This window comes from Amblyomma americanum, chromosome 3 (genome assembly GCF_052857255.1).
Source record: "Amblyomma americanum isolate KBUSLIRL-KWMA chromosome 3, ASM5285725v1, whole genome shotgun sequence".
NCBI classification, from domain to species: Eukaryota; Metazoa; Arthropoda; class Arachnida; order Ixodida; family Ixodidae; genus Amblyomma; species Amblyomma americanum.
The window spans coordinates 46,066,382-46,072,373 of record NC_135499.1 but is presented as its reverse complement, the minus strand read 5'-3'; the positions used below and the strand labels follow the sequence as shown (position 1 = coordinate 46,072,373).

Here is a 5,992-nt window from a genome sequence, read left to right as displayed (position 1 = left end):
AGAAAAATTATAGTACAACTGTTTATAAGCTTTAGTTACATTATTATGCCGCGAGGCGGCGTGAGCAGTAGACAAGTTCCAATACATGGACATGTAGACGGCTTCTTAGACGTCACACTAGACGTCTTGTTAGACGTCTAGAGTATTGGAACGCAGCCATAGCGTCACTTGCTGACTCTACCGCCCATGTTATTTGGTTTTTTGTTTGATGGGGTTCGCATGTGCTTTTTTCCTTATGTGTTTTTTTTCGTCAATCCGCTCTGTTTGTACTTTATTACAATTTTGTGTGCCAAAAGTGAAAAAAAAGAAAAGTTAATTTCACAGAATAAGAGTGCGATATCCTTATAGAGCTTGTGAATAAACACAAGCCAATAAATGAAAAAAAACTAGTGCTGTCAGCGCGAGCAGGAATAAGGCAGCTTGGCTCGCGATCGAGCAAGAATTCAACTGCTGGCACAGCCTATCAAAGCGGAACAGAAACCAGCTCAAGAAATGCTGAGACAACCTGAAAGAGAAGTGGAGAAAGAAAAAGGCTGCAGATTCTCGTGAGGTTTTTCTTACATGTATGCTTGCAGGCTCTCATTTTGTTTTAAAACGTATGAAGCGGCAGATGAAGGTCGCGAGTGGCTACATGAGCGAGCGACGAGCGTTGCTATGAGCACAGCGCTGCTTATCTGGCCTTCAGAATTCAGAAGTGACGATCGCTCAAGATCCTGCTCGTTTCTGCCGTCAAATTCGTCCTTCGTGGTTGCCGCTTCATCAAGTCTTATCGCTGTGGTCTCCACACATGTGCCGATTATTGCTCTGCTGAATATCGTATCACGCACACGAGAGATCACCACCAGATGAAAGGTCGTTGCGCGTGTGTTAAATGGGTGAGCTCCCGGTTTTTTCTTGGCAGACTGCGATCGTTGTGATCCAGATCAGAGGCCAGTAGCTGAGTCGGCATATATGAAAAGACAGGGTACAAAATTTGTAGGCGCAGTGCTAAGACCTGAACAAGTTTGTTGCAGGTTCGTCGTGCCTGGCAGTGGCCAGGCACGACGGGTATTAACGAAAGCGGTACAGCGGTATAGGTACACGCAGGAGTGGCGACGATGTTTGCTTAGATTTTATGAACGCCGTGTGGCTGAGTTAGAACCAATGAAAATAGCATAATGAATTCATTACCGCATTAGCACGTTGTTATGCGTTAAAATACTCTCTTACCAGGTGCAGAAGATTTGCTAGGGTGAGCATCTCTGATTGCAATTCTGTACTTTGTATTTTGACACCCATTTGTACTTGCCAATACAGGAGGTCCTGGTTCAGTCTATCACAGTGGGACCTCCTTCTGTACACGGACTGTTGGGCGAGTTGGTGCATTGCAAACACGTACAAGCGCACAAAAAACAGAAACGCACTAAGAAAGAGACTGAGACACCTCAGTCTCTTTCTCAGTAAGCGCTCAGTAAGCACTCAGCGCCTCAGTAAGCGCTCGTGGTGTGTCAGTCTCTTTCCTCGTGTGTTCGTGTTTTTGGTGCGCTAGTCCTTCTGTACAACCTGCTTCTGACTGTGTATCCAAGAACTGATAAATATCTATTGATTGAACGAATTTAAACAGCATTTTGGCTAGTGAATGTTTTTCAGTGTTGCTACTGCTTTAACAATGAAACACGTAGCTGTACATGAAAAATTGCAATCGCATTACTGGACTGACTTAAACGTATTTGTTCCAAAATGTTTGTGTCATATGTTGCCATGAATTTGCTATTCTTGTAAAACATGCACTGTGCCAGGTGGTGGGAGCCCGCAACGCAGCGAAATGACCTATGAGCTGCAACGAGTTGGTGGCGTGGCGTGTCACATGAACGTGAGAGTGGACAACTGCTACGACAGTGACCGTGGACGGCATAGCACCGACCTTAGTAACAGCGGCAGCTTAACCCCTGCTGTCATGGCCCTCTTACAAGCGACCCAAGAGGAAAATGGTAAGCTTTTTGTGTGGTCCTTACTGAGCTGCATGGTCCCCCTTTTCACATCATTCCAAAATGTGCACCCTTCAAACATTTTGGGTTTTGAGCTCCTGTCACAGTGTCAGAGCTCACCGACGACATAAACAAAACATTTTGGTCAGCGCATCTCTGCATTGACCTGTTGCTAAAACAGCCTGCAGCATGCATGATAGGACACAGTGGTAGTAATCTGCTCTGAAGGCCCTACAGGTTTGAATGGAAGTGGTACAGAGAGACACTGGGGTCGGGAGGATGTATGCTTTGGCGTTATGAAACGTGTGCGATTCAAGTATGGTGAGGTAGAACCAAAGTGAACAGCACAGCTGATTAATCACCGCATAACTATTGCATCATTACGTGTTTAACCACTTCCATATCAGTCGCAGCAGAATTTGGTGAGGTGGACCTCTCTGATCACAATTTTTACCCTGCATATTTAGATACTCCTTTGTTTTTACTACTACTGGAGGTCGTGATGCAGTCTATCCTAGTAGAACCTTCCTCTGTATAACCTGCTTGTGACTGTACATCCAACAAAGTGATGAAATTTGCATTCTTTCATTGAATAAATATTGAACTAACAGTTTAACGAAAGGAAACTGCATTTAGGCCAGTCCCCATTATTATTGCTACTTCCACTGCAAGGGTGCGTATAGCTGCCCACGACACATTGCTCTCACATCACTGGATTCTGGCGAATGGCTGTCTGTTACATTTTGTCGCATATGTTGCGGAGAGAATACTAATCTTCAAAAACGTCCATTGTTCCATGTGGTGGGAGCCCACCCAGGAGCCAGATGACAGATGAGCGGCAACGGGTTGGTGCTTTGGCTGGTCACATGAACACATAAGTCGTGTACATCTACGACAGCGACCATGGCCGGCACAGCACTGACCCTTGCAGCAGTGGCGGTTGCACCCCTGCTGTAGCGGCCCTACCGCAAGAGACGCAAGATGCTAATGGTATGATTTTTGTGCGTTTCTTCCCAAGCTTGGCTGAAAACTTTTTCTCGTCATTTAAAAAAACTGCCCTTCATGCAGTATGGTACTCAGCTTCTACCACATTGCCGAAGGACACCTGTGATAAGAACAAAACATGTTGGTCAATGTGCCTCCATATCGACTTGTTAAAAAAACCTGCCGCACGACACGAGTACCTTGAGTACTGCTCATATAGTGGCTAGGAGATAACACGGACAGCTGAGCGAGTTGGTACATCATTTTAAAACTTTCGAAAGCGCTGCTACGGGGGACACCAAGAGAAAGAAAACGAAGGATACGAGCGTCTCCAAGCCATGCAGCATAAACATTGTCAGATATGCCATGCCAGGCTGTTTAACCAGCGAGCAGCATGCAAGCCAATACTTCGGGCATTATGCTTATGTATGCAAACAGTATTAATGGGTGTGCTAATGACAAGTGGTGAACAGCTGTTTTGCTATATAACTTCTGGTGGTCATATTTTCTGCGTATTTTGCTTTTATTTGCTGTCTTGTGCATTATCGTACCAGTTAGACGGTTTTGCTTGGAGTATAAGTTCGAGTTATATCGAAAACATTTATTGTTTAACCTGCCTGAGTTTTATTGCCATATTTAGTTCTCACGGTTGTATATCTATTTTTTTTTCTTTTTTGCTCGTATGCTGTAAGAGCACAGCAAACTATTGGCATTCCTTCCCTCTTTTTCAGGAGTTGTACCTGTCGCATACCCGGTTGTATGGGTTTCTATTTTTTAGCAGTCCACTTTTAATCGATATTTGCGCAGTGATACGACAATGGCTAATATCTTTGCAGAAGCTGACTGGCAAGAGCACCAGCTTAGCCCAGATGACTTCGCAGATGCAGAAATGAGCCTAGTTTGGAATCTGCAGCAAGTCAAGAACCATCAGGTGAGCCTGCAAACCATGCATCGTGCTTGCGTGCAAGTGGTGCTGCTGCAGATCCCCCAGCTGTAGTCCCACGGCCACGCAAGGGCAAAAGGACTGCCTTTGGCGAAGCAGAGTTGCAGGCTCGCTTGCTGGGAGTTGAATAAAATAAGCGCAAAAGAAAAGAACACCTTTTGCGAATGAGGTTGTTGCGAGCGCAACTAGAGCAACAAAAGCAACAGAAGCAGCTTTGGGAGCTGAATTTAAAAATAAAGAAGGCGAAACTAGACCTTCTCTACACAAAAAACTGCCTTGTTGAAGGGAGAGCAATTGCAATAAACAGTTCATTGTTCTAGTGTGTCGTCTCATGAGGAATACTGCTGGCTTTGGTGCCATTTCAGTGACTGTCCCTAGCTTTAGCGTGGAAATGGGCTCACTAGTAAATGCACAGCCAGACGTCTGGAAATTTACATAACAGGCTGTTACTACATGGTGTAGCCGGAACGCTCCTCTACTGCGATAGTTAGGCAGTGCAGTGTTTTGCAGATGCAGTTTGGCAATTAGGAGAGTCAGCTAGTTAAGAATATTAAATTAGTACAATGAACATGGCTGACAGAAAAGCATGACAACGCATGCGCTGAAGCCAGTGCATGTGCTGCAATTCTTTTTTCTTCCGTGTTCATTGAACTGATTTGCTTGCTGCTTTTTTTATATACTTATACGACTCAGTGCTGCTTCATTTTCCTGAAGCTTTGCTTGCGACGTATGGTATCGTTTATGGTATGCTTTGTTTTCACACCTCGATATCTATTCTTTCATTTGCTTGTATACTCTAAAACCAGAGCAAATTGTTTGCATTCCTTTCTTCCCTCGTTTTGCAGATCAGCCTATCGCATACCTGTTTTCACTGGTTACTATTCATGGCACCCCACTTTTTATTGTTTGTGGTGCTGCTTCTTTGAAGCAAAACTCAGAAAGAAAGGTGCGTTGTGATATGAAAATAGCTAATATATTTGCTGAGGCTGACTGGCGAGATGACTGAGTGAGTCCAGACGATGACTTGCACATGGCACAAATTGAGCGAAACATGTAATGTGCAATTGAAAAGACTTCAGGTGGGCCTGCAGCCCATACATTCCTGTTGCCTGTAACAGAATACCACTCTGTGGTCTTGCCCCGAGTGGTCTCACCCCGAGTTGTCCAATCCTCAGTGGTTCCACTCCCACAGGTGCCACCACCGGCAAGAAAGCACCACAGCGCTGCCTTTGGAGAGGAAGAGCTCGAGGCTTGGTTGCTGGGGCTCGCTCATGAAGAGAAAGGAGCGTGTGCTCGGTATTAAGTTAAGGGTGAAGCTTGAGTATCAGAAACTCACAATGGAATAAAAAAGTCAAAACTCCAGCTCTCGCTGATAAAAACTGAACTTTCGCAGGAAGAGAAAAAACATTGAACGAGTCACACATTTTTGTCACAGAACGTCATTTTGGTCATTTTTGTTTCATTAAAATGCTGCTGTGTCTGGTGCAATTTCAGTGATTTGTGCTAGCTTTACGATGCGAATGGCGCAGCACTCGGAAGTTTGACGAGAGCAGGGAAGAGGTCAGCGGCGATCATTCGCGACACTCGTCCGATGATCCGAGACACGGTGGGCTGGGAAATGCCAACGAGGTCGCCGGTCACGATCTGGAAGCACCCGGCTACGAAGAACCGGAGCGCGACCAGAAGTTGGTGGAGCGGCGGCAAGGAAATGCCGCGTTGGTCGGCACTGGCATGGAAGGGCAACATCTCGGGCAGGCTTAGCAGAGCTCGCTTCGAAAAGCGGTGAAAAAGGTGAACTCGAGCTCCCCAAACACTTACATTGGGTTCTGGCGGTCATTTATTCGCCTTGCCTTTGGCGCGTACACATACGCTCTCCGCTCCTCAACTTCTTCAACACGGGCGTAGTACTCCTAGAACTCGCTCATGCTCACGTCCATCTCCTGGTAGTCCGCCACGTTGAAAAAGCAGCTAAAGTAAAGGTTAAGGTAGGCAGGCTCTTACCTACACCTTCAGATCGGTAAGGTTAAAAGAAAGGATGGATTTGCTCATAAGTACTGTTTATGAAACAATTTAAGGCGCTTTAACGTGGCTGTAGACG

The 5,992-nt window shown here is 45.6% G+C and overlaps 1 long non-coding RNA gene across 1 annotated transcript; it reads left to right on the top strand.

Annotated features, from left to right (window-relative positions):
* Positions 1–1,784: 1,784 nt before the first annotated feature.
* Positions 1,785–5,304, top strand: LOC144122941 (uncharacterized). The gene is made up of 3 exons (XR_013312953.1): positions 1,785–2,957; positions 3,788–3,882; positions 5,087–5,304. It is a non-coding gene; the product is annotated as an uncharacterized LOC144122941 (long non-coding RNA).
* Positions 5,305–5,992: the final 688 nt, after the last annotated feature.